This window comes from Cervus canadensis, chromosome 1 (genome assembly GCF_019320065.1).
Source record: "Cervus canadensis isolate Bull #8, Minnesota chromosome 1, ASM1932006v1, whole genome shotgun sequence".
Lineage (NCBI taxonomy): Eukaryota > Metazoa > Chordata > Mammalia > Artiodactyla > Cervidae > Cervus > Cervus canadensis.
Window position 1 is genome coordinate 63,404,155 of NC_057386.1, and position 18,294 is coordinate 63,422,448.

At 45.5% G+C, this 18,294-nt stretch overlaps 1 protein-coding gene and 1 long non-coding RNA gene across 4 annotated transcripts in view; one reads left to right on the plus strand and one right to left on the minus strand.

Moving 5' to 3' along the window:
• Positions 1-18,294, minus strand: part of TMEM131L (transmembrane 131 like) — a 170,865-nt gene that overhangs the window by 59,890 nt on the left and 92,681 nt on the right. The window lies entirely within an intron of this gene.
• LOC122451423 lies at positions 5,993-14,322 on the plus strand. The gene is made up of 3 exons (XR_006272412.1): positions 5,993-6,016; positions 10,064-10,094; positions 14,207-14,322. It is a non-coding gene; the product is annotated as an uncharacterized LOC122451423 (long non-coding RNA).

Below are 18,294 nucleotides of genomic sequence, written 5' to 3' on the forward strand. Positions count from 1 at the left end.
TGCTAGCGGCAAGACACTAAAAACAAACAATGGCTCTAAAATAAAAGTGCATCGAAACCTGGTATTTGGCACGTGCTTCTGATCTGAAACTTTCCCCAAAAAAGTTTAAAGAGAAACCCATGTCAACACATTTACGACTAGGTTGGGTTTTGTTTAACTAACCTACAACATTTTAAGTATAGGTCTTAAACTGACAAGGCAATTTTCTTGCCTAAAATATTTCTTCACATGTTGAAATAAAGTTAAAAGTTCAAAATTATTACTTTGAGCATGATTAAAAATCCTACCTGCACAGTGATTTGATGTGATTTTAGAGCCCACTATTTTGTCATTCTTGGTAAATTTCTGGATGAATGAATTTATAATTTACTATGTTAAATAAGATTCATCCATCAGTTGGAAACATAACAAAAACAAACTATGTCGTTTTACTTGCTGAACAACATATTTCAGAACCCCACAAGGGGGAGTGCCAGCACCTCCAAACTGCCCTTGAGGATGCAGACTTTTCTCAAAGAGAAATTTAAATGTTCATGTCTCTTTCCCGAAAGAACAAAAGTATTGCACTCTTGACTTAAAAAGGGAAACTATAACCAAAACATGAGCCACTTGGGGCACCCACTGGCACACTGGGATAATAAATTCTCTCTGAAAGAACCCCAGCTGAGAACATTTGTTTTGACCGCTTACGCAGAAGTGTGCCTAGGCAGGTTATAAAAGAAAAACAAAAGCCTATTTTTTTTTTGAAACCGCCCACATTATTTTAACAAATTAGTTCATAAATTTCACAGTTAAAAGAAACAATAACTCCTCACCAGGTTTCACATAAGTGTATGGTATTATTCTCTTTTAGAAGGTGGGAAAAGATACAGTCTGCAGGACTTAAATGACTTATCAAAGGTCCCCAAAGGTTAGCTAGTGGAAAAACAGGGGGAAGATAAAGGCAGTTCTTTTTTTAAGTCATCAGTACTTTTTCCATGTAAATCTGAACAGGTCATGTCTATTTCTCAGGTACTTGGAAGCCTAAAAATTCTTCAACATGAAAACATGTCTTAGAAAACCACACCAAGAGAGAATGTAACTGTCAAGAAAATAGCTCTGTTAAGATGCCTTTTGTATGGCATGTATTTCCAAGGTTTTGTGGAGAAGTGGTCTAAACTTAGGGAATGAGATGAAAGAGAAAAAGATTACCTCCCTCTACTTGCTTAAAAAACTGGTCTTTGTGTACCAGGCCAGGGGCACAGGGTGATCCTGGGGGGCTGTGTGCACTCAAACAGGAAAGAAAACGATGGGTTGAAAGTTCTAAGTCATTTGAGATGATTTTCATTAACAAGAATAAACCATACCCTGACAAAAGTATAGGAGAGTCTATAATGCATTAATTCAGACAGAATGAACAAGAGACTTGAAATTATAATGTTCCCATTAATGCTCACACATGAGAACTTCTCACTTAAAGAATATAATGTATGAAATATAAAAGAATTACTTGGATAAATGCCAATTACTTAGATAGATTCCCTTTCATGGTTTTTCCCCACATGTATTAACTCTTTTTTAAACATGTTTATTTGTGTGGTTGCACCCCATCTCAGTTGCACCATGCAGGATCTTTATCTGCAGCATCAACGCTTAGTTGCGGCATGTGGGATCTAGCTCCCTGATCGGGGATCAAACCTGGGTTCCCTGCATTGGGGGCCCGGAGCTTTAGCCACTGGACGACCAGGGAAGTCCCCCTTTCACAATTCTGAATGCTAAACTGTAGAGGTCTTACACAGGTAAATCTCTTCTGCCCACATGTGTCTTTGGAACACAGAGCCCATATAAGTCATGTGACCATTCCAGCCAGGGGCCCACTCACACGCTGCTATATAAAACACATTCCATACATGAGATGATTTTGTATAAAATGAGTACTTTCAAAAAAAAAAAAAAATGAGTACTTTCCTGGCCCCTTCTACACAGCACTCACGCTCTTTAACCAAAATTCTAAATTAGTGTTTCCTATGTAGCAGACAGGCTTAGCTGACTCACCAATAGGTGATGCAGGGTTAACTGACCCTAATATTCACCAGCCCTCACCACCACCACTAACCTGGTTTTCAAATACGTTTCAATTTCAAAATTGAAACAAAATTTACTTACCTTGCCAGGCCCACTCACTAAAATATCTGTAAAATCCTAAGAACTGGCTGAAATGAGTTTTTTATTTATTTTAAGGGAAAAGGGTTCAGCACACGTATCATATTTTTCCTTACCCACATCGTTTTAGAAAAGGCAGTGTGGCCAAGTGACTTTGCAGTCAACACAGATTCAAAATGAAACCCGACATGAAACCCATATATTCTCTATGAGCCTTTTCCAGGACTCAGCTTTCTCTTGCATAAAGCAGCAGGAATGGGCTCATAGCCATGTCAGCAGTGTTAAATGAGACACATGTGCCAATCATAGTACACCAGACCCTCAAAAGGGAGCATTTGCTTGTTTATTCACAATTAATGCCTTCAATTAATGAAATTCCACAACAAGTGACTGCAATGCTTCTGGAAAGCATTTTCTCCACGTCCAAGCTGTTAGAAGGGGGACCTCCCTGGTGGCCCGGTGGTTAAGAACCCGCCTTGCAACGCAGGAGACGCGTGTGCGATCCCACAAGCCTCAGCGCATCTAAGCCCGTAAGCTGCAACCAAGACCCAGTGAAGACAAATCAAGGATTTTTTTTTTAAGTTGTTAGAAAAGAAACTGCTCTCCCCCAAACCTTTGGTTTCCAAGAGAAAGGACTTTTTTTTTCTTAAATGCTTCAAATTCTTCTTGTCTTACCTCATAATTGGTTCAGAACTCAAGAAAGGAGAGAAAAGTCATTTGCTGCACTCCACCTCCCATTGCCCCACCCCTGAGATGTGCCAGGAATCATGGAAGACAAAGCGCAGTGTGGAGAGCAAGCGAATGCGGACCACGAAGACGTCCGGGGTCGGGGGGTGGGGGGGGGCGGGGGACCGAGCGGCAGCCGCCTTCCCTGCGCACCGCTCCTGGCGGCAGCCGCCTTCCCTGCGCACCGCTCCTGGCCTCTACCGCCAGCAGAGCTCCCGCAGGCGGGCTGGCAGCCTCAGGGCTGCGCTGGGCTTCCACCGCAGCAGGTCACGCGGCTCAACCCAACGGCACGCAGCGACCTGATACAACTGGCTGATGCCGGGCCGTAAGCAAAGGCAAGGGAGCCCAAAGGCCTGGCCCCGCACGAGCTGAGGAGCAACACCACGCGGCTGTGGCCCAAGCAGGCACGCAGAGGGGGCTGCGAGAGAAAGGGTGTCTCCGTGGGAGACGCTACGGTGGTTCCCCAGCAAAGCGAACGCGTAACTGCAGCATGGTCCGGCGGGCCCGCTCCTGGATTCACGCCCGAAGAGACGGGAGCGCTACAACAGGTGTTTCTACACCTGGATTCACAGCGGCAGTGCCCCCAGCAGCTAGAAGGAGACGACCCAAAACCCACAGACAGGCGAAAGAATACACACGGCGTATACACAGGAGGGAATTCTGACGCCTGCTACCTTACGGCTAAACCTTGACGACACCTGTGCTAATGAAATCAGTCAGTCACAAAAGGACAACCTTTTAAAACAATCTTTATTGTACTTTATTAGAATTTAAAATCCTTTTTTTGGCTGCGCCACACGACATTAAGGATCACAGCTCCCGGACCAGGGATCGAGCCCACACCCCCGTGCAGTGGACGGCAGAGTCCAACCGCTGACTCCAGGGAAGCCCCCAAAAGGACAGAAGCCGTATGAGTCCACGCGTGCGGGGACACGCGACAGTCAAATTCGGGACAGAAAGTGGAATAATGTTTACAAGGGACCAAGGAGGAATCGCTGCTTAATGGGGGGCAGGGCTTCAGTTTGAGCAGACAAAAACGTTCTGGGGCGGATGGTGGTGATAGCCACACAGCAGTGTGAGTGTAGTTCATGCCACCGAACTGTACACTTAAAAACGGTTAAAATGGTAAACAAACTGGGGGGAACACCTAGTTTACCACAGGAAAAGGGGGGGGCGGGGAGAAAAACAAAACAAAAAGGTATCCAGAGTCAGGGCTCTCTTCAATACAAAGAGAGCTTCCAGAATACGATCTGCTTCCAAGGCATATCTGAAGGAAACTGTGCTGAGTCCAACACCAGGCAGGCAGCACAGACAGGCTGCTCCAAATTCTGTTCCTTTTTATGCATTATCTTCACGGCCAGGAGTCAGAACTGTGAAAGGGTTTGTTTACTTTCATGTGGTTGGTCCACAGACTCAAGAATTCCTGTCTAACTCACTGGCCCCACAGCTAACAACTGTCTAAATGCCTACTGCCAGATTTTCAAGATCCAAAGAGGTAGATACATCCAGGGGCAGCAGCTCTTATACAAAGAGAAGCAGTAAGGGTATTCTTATTAAAGAGACATGCTGTCATATTGGGTTGAGCCAGAGAAGCAACCTAACAAAAGTACTGCATGTGTGAAGAAGGCAACCACTAAGGGCTGTTCTTAGAACGATCAGGCTCACTCCAGAAATCAGAGAGGTTAGAGAAACATTCTCATTTTCCTATCAGGACAAGAGGAACTAAAACAAAACAACAAAAAAAGGAAGGCAGACTGATGAAGCAGGAGGAAGACAGGGCTGCCCTTTGGAGAAGGCTGACACCTTTGGGAATAACCAGACAAAGGTAGAAAAGGAGATGATGCTGCCTGGTTCAATGGACAGAGCCAGAGACAGCCTGGAGTCGAACTCAAGTGAAGGAGCTGTATCTTTGTGCTTGCTTGAGTTTAAAAAAAAACACCAAAACTCCCCTACTAAAGGAAGACAAGCAAGATCTTAGAGGACTGGAATTGTTCCTTCAAAAGGCAACAGGATTCAGTTCTAGGAGATATGGGGAAACACACTTCTAAAGCCAGGTACAGAACCTGCAGTGAGACAACTGAGGACCTATCTGCATCTCTAAAGATGGAGACAGCTCTGCCAAGGACTACACAAACTGAGAAGGCAGTGAGGCAGGGAGACAGGAGGAAGATGCCTGTGCCCTGAGGGAACACGTTTCCAAAGTTTATGGAATCAGGGCTCAGTCTGAGAGAAGGCACAGCATTGAGGAGACCTATTCAAGCGGAACCAGGGAGAACCAGGCAGACTGACCCCAGCCCTGTATTCTATACTGGTCTACTGGGAGGGCGTCTCCAACATACGAGCACCCAGTGTGGGGAAGAGAAGCAAATTTAGCACACCCAGAACCCAGCAACTGTATGTCTCTTGCTTTGGGAGAACTCACAGGAAAATATCTAGAGGAACATCTCGACGAAAAGCTACTTCTAGATCAAAAAAGAAGGAAAAGTTTAAAGGGGGCTGTGGGGTTGCACCAGTGACAGCACACAGCAGGAGCTTACACGTGTTGGGGAAAGCAGCTGGTTAGACAGAGACTCATCCGAGCATCCCTGACAGAAGCGGGGACAGGTATAAGCCAGCACAGCCTGAAGGCAAAGAGTGGCAGGCGCACAGCAGGAGGAGGGGGCGCGGGACTGGGCCCAGGTGCTAACCCCCGACTGGCCCCAGCTCCCAGAACGGCACCCACACTTCCCCGTCAGGAGTTTGCTGCAAACAAGCTTCACCTGAAACCAGCGGGATGAAAAGGAAACACCTCCCCAAAGAGCAGATTCCAGGACTCTCTGTGAGAGGCCGGGGGGGGGGGGGACACCACATCCCACATCAGGTGCAGGTCTCAAAGTTCCCCCACCCCCCACTCCATCCCGAAGCAGCACAGGGGCACCACTCTGCATAGCAATGCCTGCAACACGGGCTCCCTGCAGACAGGACAGGACAGACACACGGCCACCGCAAGCCTCTAACGCTGAGCGCAGGCCCAGGCCTCCCGGAGTCACTTCCCGAGAAAGGAGGCGGCAGGCGCAGGTGGCTCCACCTCCAGTTCACCTCTGGACGGGCAACCTCTGCCCGTGGAGCTCAAGGGCACACGTCTCGGGACGTCCCTGGTGCTCCGGTGGTGAGGACGTCACCTTTTAATGCAGGGGGTATGGGCTCAATCCCTGGTCAGAGTTTTTTGCCTCATGGCCAAAAAAACCAAAACATGAAAAAAGACAGAAGCAATATTGTAACATATTCAATAAAGACTTTATTTTAAAAAAAAAAGGCGGGTCTTGGGCTCAGAACAACTGGCACAAACTGAAGCTGAAACCAGAGGATGCTCTCTCTCGGCCCCCCACCCCTCTCTTTGGCAAATGACAAAATACTGGGAACAGTTCTGCTCAGAATTCATGCCCTGAGGGCTGGGGGGCATGTTCTCCAAATTTGGTGGCTGTAAGGTTGAGAATGTAATACTCCTACGTGTCAGAATTCTAGATCAAGAGAGACTTGGTGTTGACCTACTGAGACTCCTGAAGCCCCAGGGAACCCACATACCCTAGCGGGAAGGGGTGGGGGCCAGGCTGGGGCTGCTGGAGCTCCCCAACTGCACTCAGGCACAGGGCACCTCTCTAAGACAAAAGACAAAATAAGCAGTCAGGGAGGACTCCAAATTCTCTGCATGCTAACTCACAGTCCAACATAATCTGATACGGGACTAGAGCCTCCAACTTTCATGTTGTGCCAAGGACTGAATCTCTGAATTTTAAATTTCTCCCTGAGAGTTTTTATAGTAGGAGAGAGTTGATACACAAAAACTTTTTAAAGTGATAAGTGCATTTTAGGTATGTGCCAGAAACTAGGTTCTAAGCTTTTTTCCATGTATTAATTCATTCAACAGCTATAGCATTCACTCCTAAGAGGTAGCACTATTATCTGTATTATAAACTGAGACATAAAAAGGTTAGGTAATCTGGCCAAGAGTACTCAGAACCAAGACTTTAATCCAAGTGGGTTTTAGAATTCACTTTATTTACATTATACAGCTCTAGGATGGGGCATCTGTACAAGGCTGGAGTTATTTTTTTAATTGGAATATCTTAATTCTGTTATTTGATCCTCTTTCAAAGCTCTGGTGAGCTATATTGGATACTCAAAAAGAATCTGGGATGGGAAACATGAGGACATGAACTTTAGGTTCAGGATACAGAGGGGCTTTGGAGCAGATTGCTGATGAATTATCATGATGCATTTGAGAGCTTCCTGGGGCAAACTCAAGTGTGCACCCCAGTGGTCCACAAGGAACAAAAACGAGGGTTGGTAAATCGACGGGAGAAGGAACAGGCTCAGAAAGGAAGGTGTATGGCCACAAGCAGTCAGCTCATCTCCGTGTCGGGGGCAGGGTTAGGGGGAGGCTTAACCACAGGTAAGTCCAAAGTGTCAAAGGTACAAAACCGAGGAGCCAATGGAATAAGGAAGTTAAACAGGAATACTCGTGCCCCTCTGCCCCAGCCTGCCTGCCCCTCAAGGCAGAGGCAGTCACCTATTGGTGGGCCAGACGACAGGCAGGCTGACAGGGTGGGGACTCTCGGAAGAGCTGGTTTCTTTCCTCCTCTTCTCTACACCCTGGGGAAGGGTGCTTGTCCTGGATTCAAACATCCCTTCCACAAGAGGAAATGCAGACGGCCAAAAGGCACGTGAACAGATCACTGCTAATCATCATGGGGATGCACATCAAAACCACAGTGAGGTATCACCTCACACCTGTCAGAATGGCTATCCTCAAAAAGACCACAGATAACAAGTGCTGGTGAGGATGCAGAGAAGAGGGAACCCTTGTACACTCTAGGTGGGAGTGTAAATTGGTGCAGCCTCTCTGGAAAACCAGGGCTTCCGTGCTGGTTCAGATGGTTAAAAAAAAAAAAAAAAACCCACCTGCAATGCAGGAGACCTGGGTTCAATCCCTGGGTTGGGAAGATCCCCTGAAGGAGGGCATGGAAACCACTCCAGTATTCTAGCCTAGAGAATCTCCATGGACAAAAAAGCCTCGTAGGCTACAGTCCATGGGGTTGCAAAGAGTCAGACACAACTGAGTGACTGTCACATACAACGTAGAAAACAGTCTGGAGGTTTCCCAAGGAACCAAAAACAGAATTACCATATGATACAGCAATTCCACACCTGGGTATATATTTAAAAATACAAAAACACTAATTTAAAAAGATACATGCACCCAATGTTCCTAGCAGCATTATTTACGACTGTCAAGATATGGAAGCAACGACAGATAAATGGATAGAGTATACATATATGATGGAATACTACTCAGCCATGAAAAAGAATGAAATTTTGCCACTTGCAACAACATGGATGGAGATTATTGTGCTAAGTGAAGTAAGTCAGAGAAATACAGTATGGTATCACTTACATGTAGAATCTAAAAACTACAACAAAGCAGTGAATCAGACAAAAAAGCAGCAGACTCACAGACATAAAGAACAAACCAGGGGTTACGAGTGGGGAGAGGGAAGGAAGGTGGGGTAAGACAGAGGTAGGAGGTTGAGAGACAGGAACCATTCTGTCATATAAACTAGGCCACAAGGATACACTGTACAGCATGGTGAACATAGCACTATTTTCTAACTATAAATGAAGTATAACCTTTAAAATGGTGAATCACTGTATTCCGTGTACACGTGTAACTTACATAATACTACACATCAACCTTTCCTCAACTTTTAAAAAAGTCCCTTCCAGTGGGCCACACCAAGGTCTACCCTTGGGGACAGGGAGTTAGCAACTCTGGCTCTCTTATGTCAGCTGACTCAGGAGAATGTGGCTTATCAGTAAAATAAAGAAGGCATTTTAGTGTTCCAGCTTCTGATTCTTATCCACCAGTCAGAACTCAAGGGAAAAAGTACTATTTATTGGACATGTTCAAACCTTCTAACAAATGCTTCTAGAATATTTGAACATAGTTAATGTTGTCAGGACAACAAAAAAGATTCATTACCTCCCTGGTAACTCATTTCTGAAGAGTCTGCCTGCCAATGCAGGGACACAGGCTCAATCCCTGGTCCAGGAAGATCCTACACGCCTCAGGGCAACTAAGTCTGCCCACGGCAACTGCTGAGCCAGTGCCCTAGAGGGCTCGCTCTGCAACAAGAGAAGCGGCCCCACGAGCAGCCCACTGGCCACGATTGGAGAGCAGCCCGCGCGGCAGCGAAGACCCAGCACAGCCGAAGGAAGTCAACTAACCGAGAAAAAAGGACTCCTCTCATAGCTTTGTCAATAGCTGAAATCATACTTTCTGGCCTTTTAAGGTGATTTATTCAGTCCTTAGGGAGGCCTGGCACACTGCAGTTCACAACTGAACAACAATTCAATCCTCAAGCATTTATTTACTACAAGTTACGTGATGAGGCTCTGTGCCAGGTGATAAGAAAAAAAATACTGATTAGAACATGACTGCTTCTCCTAAGGTGCTTATAATCTTAATGAAGGAAAACACACACAAACAAAAAAACTTCCTGCATATTGTTCTTGCTATGATAGGGGTCTCTCAGGTTTTTCAGTAAGGAGTTAGTCAACTCTCCCAGCAGGCAAGGAAGGGACTAAGCAAATGCTGAGTTAATAGAGGGACCAGGTAACTGTTCTAGAACGGTGTTGTGCGCTGCCAAGAGAAGAGACTTCAGAGCTGCATGGGGCTGCTGGGTGGGGCTGGGCGGAGAACGGGCTGACACCACACCCGCACCTCTGGGAATCTTCCTGGGCTCCACGGGGATCCCTCCTGGCTGCTACTCGCCAACGCTCTATCTCTTCCCAAACTCCCATCCACTGAATCATATTCACTGGAGGCTTCAATGAAAAAAAAATTTTTTTTCTAATAAAGCAATTTCTTTGCTTTAAAAGCTGTATTCTCAGGTAGGTAGGCAACGGCATATATTTTCCTAACATACAGTAATAACTCTCCAGAGGTGGACAGCCTAATGTTATTAAAAAAAACAAAAAAGATAACTTTTATCAGGCAAATTAGTGTCATTAAAAACATGATTCTACCCAGACTGTTAGGAATTCTTAACTATCACACCCAGAAAAGCTGTGTATCTCATTTAACTAATTATGTAAGATCTCAGGAAAACACAGCAGCTACTGAGGCCTTCAACCTTTCCCTGTTTTTATTTCCCAGCTCCAGATCCTGGTTCAGACCTTCACAACTGGTGAGAGAGAAACCCGCCCCTTTCCACTTCTCTGCCAAACTGTGGCTGGAGCCGGTCCTCCCTCCCCCCAGCACAGCTGACAGCTTCCCTTGCGCCCGGCCACACTCACTTGACGGGATCAGCACCTCGGTGGCGGCGAGGCGCAGGACTTGGGGCGCCCCCCAACCCCCAGCCTGGCCCCGCGGCCCAGCCCACACCTGTCCCGCCGGGGGGGGGGGGGGGGGGGGGCGGGGCAGGCACAGGGCCCGGCGGCAGCATGCGGCAGGCTTAAGTAGGCAGGAACGCCAGGGCTGAGGTCTATTAGATACCACCCAGAGCATCCAGAAATAATCTCCGCTTTACACAGTGCAGTAAGAGGACACCATGACGGGGAGGGCGCTCCCATCACACAGGCACAGGGAGGCTCAGAAGGGAGGCGACAGACGCGCTCCTTGCTCCCCTGTGCTGAGGCACACTGGGTGTGCCTATTTCTAACTTTTCACTTCTCTGGTTTCCTGTGCTTTCTTAAAATCACGCTGTAATTTCTTATCGTCACGATCTCCCTGTGAGAGAATTCCATACTATGATACCACCTCAGGACCCACATATAAAGAAAAAGCACTTTTACTTGGTGGCAACTGTGTGTCATCGGTTTTCCTCTACCTTTAAAGCCTCTCTGTTTCCCATATTGCCTTATAATTCCATCTTTAACAATAAATATTATTTTACAGTGATTCCAATAATAATTAATTTAACTCTCTGAGACAAGGTCATTGTTATAGTGACCTTATAAGCCAGATTCTAAGAGAATGCTAATTTTAAATTCTTTTTTACCCAAATAAATCACTAAAATGCTTCTCAAATCTCAATAGCTTGGATCCAAAACAACACTAAAGAAAAATGTTTAAAAAAAAAAACTTCTTTGGACTTTCCTGGTGGTCCAGTGGTTAAGACTCTGTGCGTGTACTGCAGGAGGCACAGGTATAATCCTTGGTCCAGGAACCAAGATCCCACCTGCCACATGGCAGAGCCGAAAAACAAACGAATGAAAATAGAACTCCTGCTTTTTCGGGAGCCTAACACAACTCTATTTACATGTTACATCCCAGTATACACTTTATAGTTATAATCACAGAATGCAGTCTAGCTTATATTCTGCCATCTGCTTGCAGACTTTTCTACATAGCATCGTAACTGTCATTTGGAGCAATGACTTAATATTGTACTATGTTGACACAGTTAAATTTATCAACCCCTTTTCCCACTGTTGAGCCTTTAAGCTGTTTCTACTGTTTTTCCCATTATACAAATGCTGCAAAAATTTTTTATCTGCATTTATCTTTCCTGGAACATGAATTACGAAGTCAACGATATGAAAATCATTACCCAGGGAAACATTTAAAGCAAAGTGAGCCGGGACTGCCAATCCTAGCTGTGTCCTCAACCTCCACCAAGTAACCTAAACTCCAAGACCATTCTACAATTTCTAAAAAAAGAATTTTAATACCACCTGCCCTGGTAGTAAATCTGTAGAAGGTCATCTGGTTCATGTGGCAAAAAGGTGAACGTACACAAATCTTAATTATTATGTCAAGGTGATGTGCTATTTGGGGCTCTTAACTCGGATGCCCACTGACCCATCTACCTAATAAAAACTCCGGGGGCTGCCCTTAATGTACTAACCACTGAGCTGATGCTGAGATTATAAAAACGAAGGAGAGACAGGCCCGGGCCCAGAGAGCCTCGTGGTAGAGCAGGGGAAGGAGGCAGCCCAGAACACTCAGTGTTGAAGCAGGCTTGAACCACATGCCGAGGGACCAGCGCAGACGTTAGCCCGGGGATCTGACAAGGAAGGGATAGTGGAACTGGGCCTCAAAGGATGGAAACAGCAGGAGAGCTGGAGTCAGAATGGGAAAAAAAGCTTGTGAATGGGGAGACTGACTGGAGAAAGGGGAGACTGGCTGGAGAAAGGGATGACAAGGGCTGCAGGCGTGAGCAGTCTGTGAGGCCAAAGCTGAGAAGAGCAAGGTGGTATCTCTGAGGATGGAGAAGACGCTGGACCTGGGGGATGAAGGGCCTAGGGTGCCAAGTCAGGATGCTTGTGCTGGGTCCTGCAAACAATGGGGACCCAGCAGGGCAGTGACCGGGGAGAAGGGCTCTGTCTACGGGGACATCACCAGCCCATGTGGCAGGGGCACTGGAGGCAGGAAAGCCGGACCGGGGCATGATCCAGGTGCCAAACATGGATAAGACTGCAACAGAAGTGGAGTGACCTGGGAATCTCACTGAAACCCACTGTCACAGTGACATCGTGTCCACTAGGAATGCTCACTCAATAGAGGTCAAAACAAATAAAAGAGAAGGACCAAAGGAAAAGGCAACTGAACTCCCTGTGTCGGCCGACTCTCTTCCCCCAGAGCAGACACGCATGTGCAGCACAGCAGCTGCAATGTACACCCTCCTGTCCCCTGAACTCAGCCACTGCTAGAGAACTCCCGGCCGGCACCAATTTAGATAGAAGACCAATCACATAAACACTCTTGGCTTCAGCATTAGAAAGTGAGCCATTTAATCCAGTTTGACTGAGCAGGAAAAATGCAAAAGTCAGATATGAATGGACACACACAAAAAGGGCCAGAATGAGCTCAATACTACAAAAAAAATTAGATAACCTAACAATTTTTCATGGGCACCCTAGTTTATTCCACAGGATGAACAGATTTTTTTGATATTTCAAAAAACAAACTGAGATCTTAAACTCAGGCTTTATATTAAGAGGGCAGAACCAATTATAATCTATATGACATTATAAATATTCATACTATTTTCTCCCCATTCATAGAATTAAGATCATCAGTTCAGTCGTTCAGTTGTGTCCGACTGTTTGCCACTCCATGGACTGCAGCACGCCAGGTTTCCCATCCATCACCAACTCCTGGAGCTTGATCAAACTCATGTCCCTCCAGTCGGTGATGCCATCCAACCATCTCATCCTCTGTCATCCCCTTATCCTCCTGCCTTCAATCTTTCCCAGCATCAGGGTCTTTTCCAATGAATCAGTTCTTTGCATCAGGTGGCCAAAGTACTGGAGTTTCAGCTTCAGAATCAGTCCTTCCAATAAATATTCAGGACTGATTTCCTTCAGGATGGACTGGTTGGATCTCCTTGCAGTCCAAGGGATTTTCATGAGTCTTCTCCAACACCACAGTTTAAAAGCATCAATTGGTGCTCAGCTTCCTTTATGGTCCTACTCTCACATCCATACAGGACTACCGGAAAAAGTATAGCTTTGACTAGACAGATCTTCGTTGGCAAAGTAACGTCTCTGCTTTTTAATATGCTGTCTAGGTTGGTCTAGCTTTTCTTCCAAGGAGCAAACGTCTTTTAATTTCATGGCTGCAGTCACCATCTGCAGTGATTTTGGAGTCCAAGAAAATAAAGTCTATCACTGTTTCCCCATCTATTTGCCATGAAGTGATGGGACCAGACCACCTTACCTGCCTCCTGAGAAAATCTGTATTCACATCAAGATATAACAGTTAGAACTAGGCATGGAACAATAGACTAGTTCCAAATTGGGACAGAAGTACGTCAAGGCTGTGTACTGTCACCCTGCTTATTTAACGTATTCAGAGTACATCACGCAAAATGTAAGCTGAATGAAGCACAAGCTGGAATCGAGATTGCTGAGAAAAATATCAATAACCTTAGATATGCAGATGACACCACCCTCATGGCAGAAAGCAAAGAGGAACTAAAGAGCCTCTTGATGAAAGAGTGAAAAAGTTGGCTTACAACTCAACATTCAACTAAGATCATATGGGCATATTTTATTTGACCATTTTCCCTAAATGCATGCTCTTTTAAAAATGGAGGGCAGAATATCAAACAAAACCCTTTTCAGGGTACTTAATTATAATCGGTGAACTGAGGTTGGGCTCTGTCTTGGGGTTTTACAAATGCTCATTTAACAATCAAGCAAGATACAACGGGCTCAGTGGGGAGCTCACAGGCCTGTAAACAGACTGAAGGAGGGGATAAGCTTCTGCTTTCATGGATTAGTTAAGCTTTCCTCCAGTTTGTATCCCTAAAATAAATCCTTTTTTTTTTTTTTAATTTCCCTGGCTGTACAGTGTATAAGAATCCGCCTGGGGACACGAGTTTGATCCCTGATCTGGGAAGATTCCACACACCTTGGGGCGACTAAGCCTGCTCACCACAACTGCTGGACCCGGGTGCTGAGACTCCTGAAGCCCATGCACCTGGCGGCCACGTTCCCCAACGAAGAGGCCACCAAAACAAGACACCCACGTGCCGGAACAGAGAGCTCCCCTCCTCACTGCACCCAGAGAAAGCCTGAGTGCGGCAGCAAAGACCCAGCCCAGATGGAAAGTAATCTGTTAATTTTAAAAATCAAATAAATCCGTGATTTTTAAAATTGCATGATTTAAACTTGATTTTGTAATAGCTGACTACATCTTATCTTGGAAGATAAGACCAAGTACTGCCTGTCCCTCTAAGTGAGGCAGCGTGTGGTAAGCTACAAGGAAAAGTGAGCTGACGTGTTCTGACTGCATGAAACTTCTAGCTGCTACCTTAGGAAGCAAGTTTAAGTGTGAGCAAAGACCCTATCTGAAAGATCCAGGACATATTCATTTCTGCCTAAACCCTGCTCTTTAGCTTCTTTCCACCACATACGCCATCCCACTTCATCCTGAAGAAGATTCAGTTGTGAGCAATCCCTCCCACACATCCTACCCCTTTGAGCGAAATGACTTCCCACCCCAGATGATGGTTTCTGGACAACAGGAAGGAAGGAGACAAGAACAGGTGGACAGAAAGAACATCAAAATAAAGACACTCCTTTCTGAGAAAGGACAGCTGGCAACCTTACATCCATTTAAAACAATACAAACACATTTTATGTCTGTGGTTCAAATGCAAAAATATTGTAATCAGGACTTTCTCTGAGGAATGCCATAATTAAGTCTAAATTTTGTAGGCTCTTTTGTTTCCAGGTGTAGTAAACCTTGAAAAAAGACTTTAAAATTTCTTTTTCTGAATCACCATAAAAATGAAAGAAATTTAGTGATTTTTAAGAGAATTTTTTTTTATATTTAGATCTCTGAATACTGGGCTCTAACAAAAGATCAGCCAAAAAAACTGAGCTTTATCTACAATCTCTTGAAATGTATTCTACAGTGTCACATCAGAAGAGCAGGGTCACTGTGCTGTGTTCACTTGCTCTTACATTTCCTGGAAAATTCGAGAATATCTAACAACTGTTTGCTGACCAAAGGAGGAGGCTCAGAAAGTGACTTGACTAAACTCACAGATCCCAGTACAGATGAAAAGGAAGGAGAAACTCTACGGCTGGGAATGGAGCCGAAGCTGACAGATTCAAGGACGAGCCGAGACAACCCAGTGGGGGAAGAACTGTCTGTTCACCAGAGGTACTGGGACCACGGGAAATGCACGTGAAAAGAATGAGCTCGGAACGCAAGCTCACGTTCCACGCTAAAATGAAGTCAAAATGGGCCACAGACCTCACTGGAAGAGACGAACTTTAAACTCTTAGAAAAAAACATAGGAGTAAATCTTCAAAACCTTGGGCCTCGCTAGATATGACACTAAAAGCATAAATGATCAAATAAAAAATAAGTAAACTGAGTTCATAAAAATTAAAAATAAAAAGACAACCTACAGAATGGAAGAAAATATTTACAAATCATGTCCCGATGAAAGTCTAATATCTAGAATATATAAAGAACACTTACATCTCAACAATAAAGACAAAAAACCCAATTTAAAAATGGGCAAAGGATTTGAATACACATTTCTCCAAAGAAGATACACACATTACCAAAAAGCAAATGAAAAGATGCTCAACATCATTAGTCATTAAGGAAATGCAAATAAAAACCACATGAGATATCACTTCACGCCCACTAGGATGGCCTTATAAAACACAAAACAAAATACAGTAAAAAAAAAAAAACAAGCCTTGGCAAAGTTGCAGAGAAACTGGAGTCCTCATATATTGTGGTAACATTATAAAACAACGGAACCACTTTGAAAACAGTCTGATGACTCTGCTCAAAGTGTCAGACACAGAATCATCCTGAGCCAGCAAAGGTTTACCTCTCCACATATACCCAGAGAATAGAAGGCATGCGTCCACACAAACTTGTCTGTGAATGTTCACTGAAACAGTCTTCATAATAGCCATAAAAACGAAAATGAATTAAATGTCCACCAACTGATAAATGTTTAAACAAACTGTGGTGTATGTCTATACAATAGTGTAGTATTTGGCAATAAAAAGGAAGGAAAGATTGATGACATGAATGAAACTTGAAAACATTTTGCTAAATCAAAGAAGCCAGTCACAAAAGACCACACAATTCATTTACACGAAACGTCCAATACAGACACATCTATAGAGACAAAAAGCACAGTAGTGGCTGCCAGGGACTAAGGCAGTGAAAACGCTCTAAAATTAGGTTGTGAGATGGGGTGGGTGATGGTTGCGCAGTTCGGTGAGGAACTGGGGAGGCACTTTAAGTGACTGAATTTTGTGGGATGTGAATTACATCTTAATAAGAGCTATTAAATATAAACGAAAATGCAAAGAAGGGAAAAAAGAAACAAAGAAGTTTCATACCAGCCAGAGCAGAACATAAACCAAGGAGGGCCCCCGCTGTGCTGGCCACAGGGCACGGAGCAACAGCCACCGCGCCTGTGCTTGCGGTGGGGCCTGCAGGGCCTTCCCGGGCCCCTGGGACAGCAGGCTCAGGCTGGGCCGCGGAGAGGCCGCGAGGGCCCCGTCTTCTCGGGGCTTCAGCTGCACAGAGGGAAGGAGACACGGTACGGGATCGTCTCACGGGATATGAGTCCTCACGGGAAAGGGCGCAGCTGTCATTAAGTCTGACCAAGCTCGAACCAGAACGGGAGAGGCAGCAGGGTCCCTGGAGCGCTCAGTGAGAAAGGGTGGCGCGCAGGCGCACCCAGGGGACGCCGGGGAGGGGCGCCGGCGACGCGGCGGGACCGGCGGCGGGAGCGGCCGTGAGAGCAGGGGCGCGGAGGCCCACGCGGGCCGCGGAGGCGCGCCAGCCTCCCAGACACAGCCCGTGCCGCTCGGGAAGGGGCTGCTGTGATGCCCAGATGACGAAGGCCCGCACGTGGGGAAGGGCAGAGGCCGTCAAAGCAAGGCAGAGCGGATGACAGGCAAGCTCTCATCCAACCAAGGCCTCTCTCCGAGGCCCCTAATTCCACGTATCCTTAAATCAGCTCCATTAACTGAGGAAATCTGAACACCCGCCTTGCTTTTAATGCTTTTATCACCATTAACACGGCACCAGGCATTCAGAGCTCTCACTCACAGTCAGCACAGAAACCTGACCCATCATAGCTCCCTCATCTCCGGCCACCGAAGGACGTCCCAAGATAAGGCTGAAAGTGCTCACAGGAAAAGCCTTCGCTGTCAGCACATGCAAACTGAACTTTCTCTAGGCTTTCCAAACCCTTACAGAATGCAGGTCAGATCAGCGCAGTCTCTGGCCTAAAACCTTTCAGTATAGTCCACTGGTTTTAGGACTTAAAGCAAATCCAAATTTGCAAATTAAATCTTCCTTACAATGCTGAGGAAGGGCTATTTCATTTTATAAAAAATTTTTTATAAAAAATGAAAATAGGAGTAATATTTTAAATCCCTAAGAATAACATGTTTGGTGGCAAAGTGCCCAGACATTACATTATAGGTAAATTAATTTTTCTTGTCTCCCCACTGGAATGAGAGCTCCATTGAGACAGAAGTGCCAGACCAATACCTGGCCAAGAGCAGAGGCTCGGTGAGGCAGATGGTGAAGGAAAGCCTGGATACCACGACCTACAGAAGTCCAAGCAGTGGGTTTTATTTACTCACTGAATGAGTAGTAGTAGTGAGTAGTAGTAGCAGTAAGGAAGTAGCAGTAAGGAGTATATAAGTAGCAACATATGTTGATATATATAATATCATATATAATATGTTGAGTCAAGAGCTTTTGGAATGTCAACAGTTGTCCACACAAGGAAATATAAATAATCAAAGGGAAAAATGGACAACCCTATAAGCTGTTCATGAAGTGTACATTAAAAGAATTTTAAGGTACTATTACATATACCTACTAAGACATGGAAAACCTTTCTTTCTGGTGAGCCACACCCAGGCAGGACTGGAGGC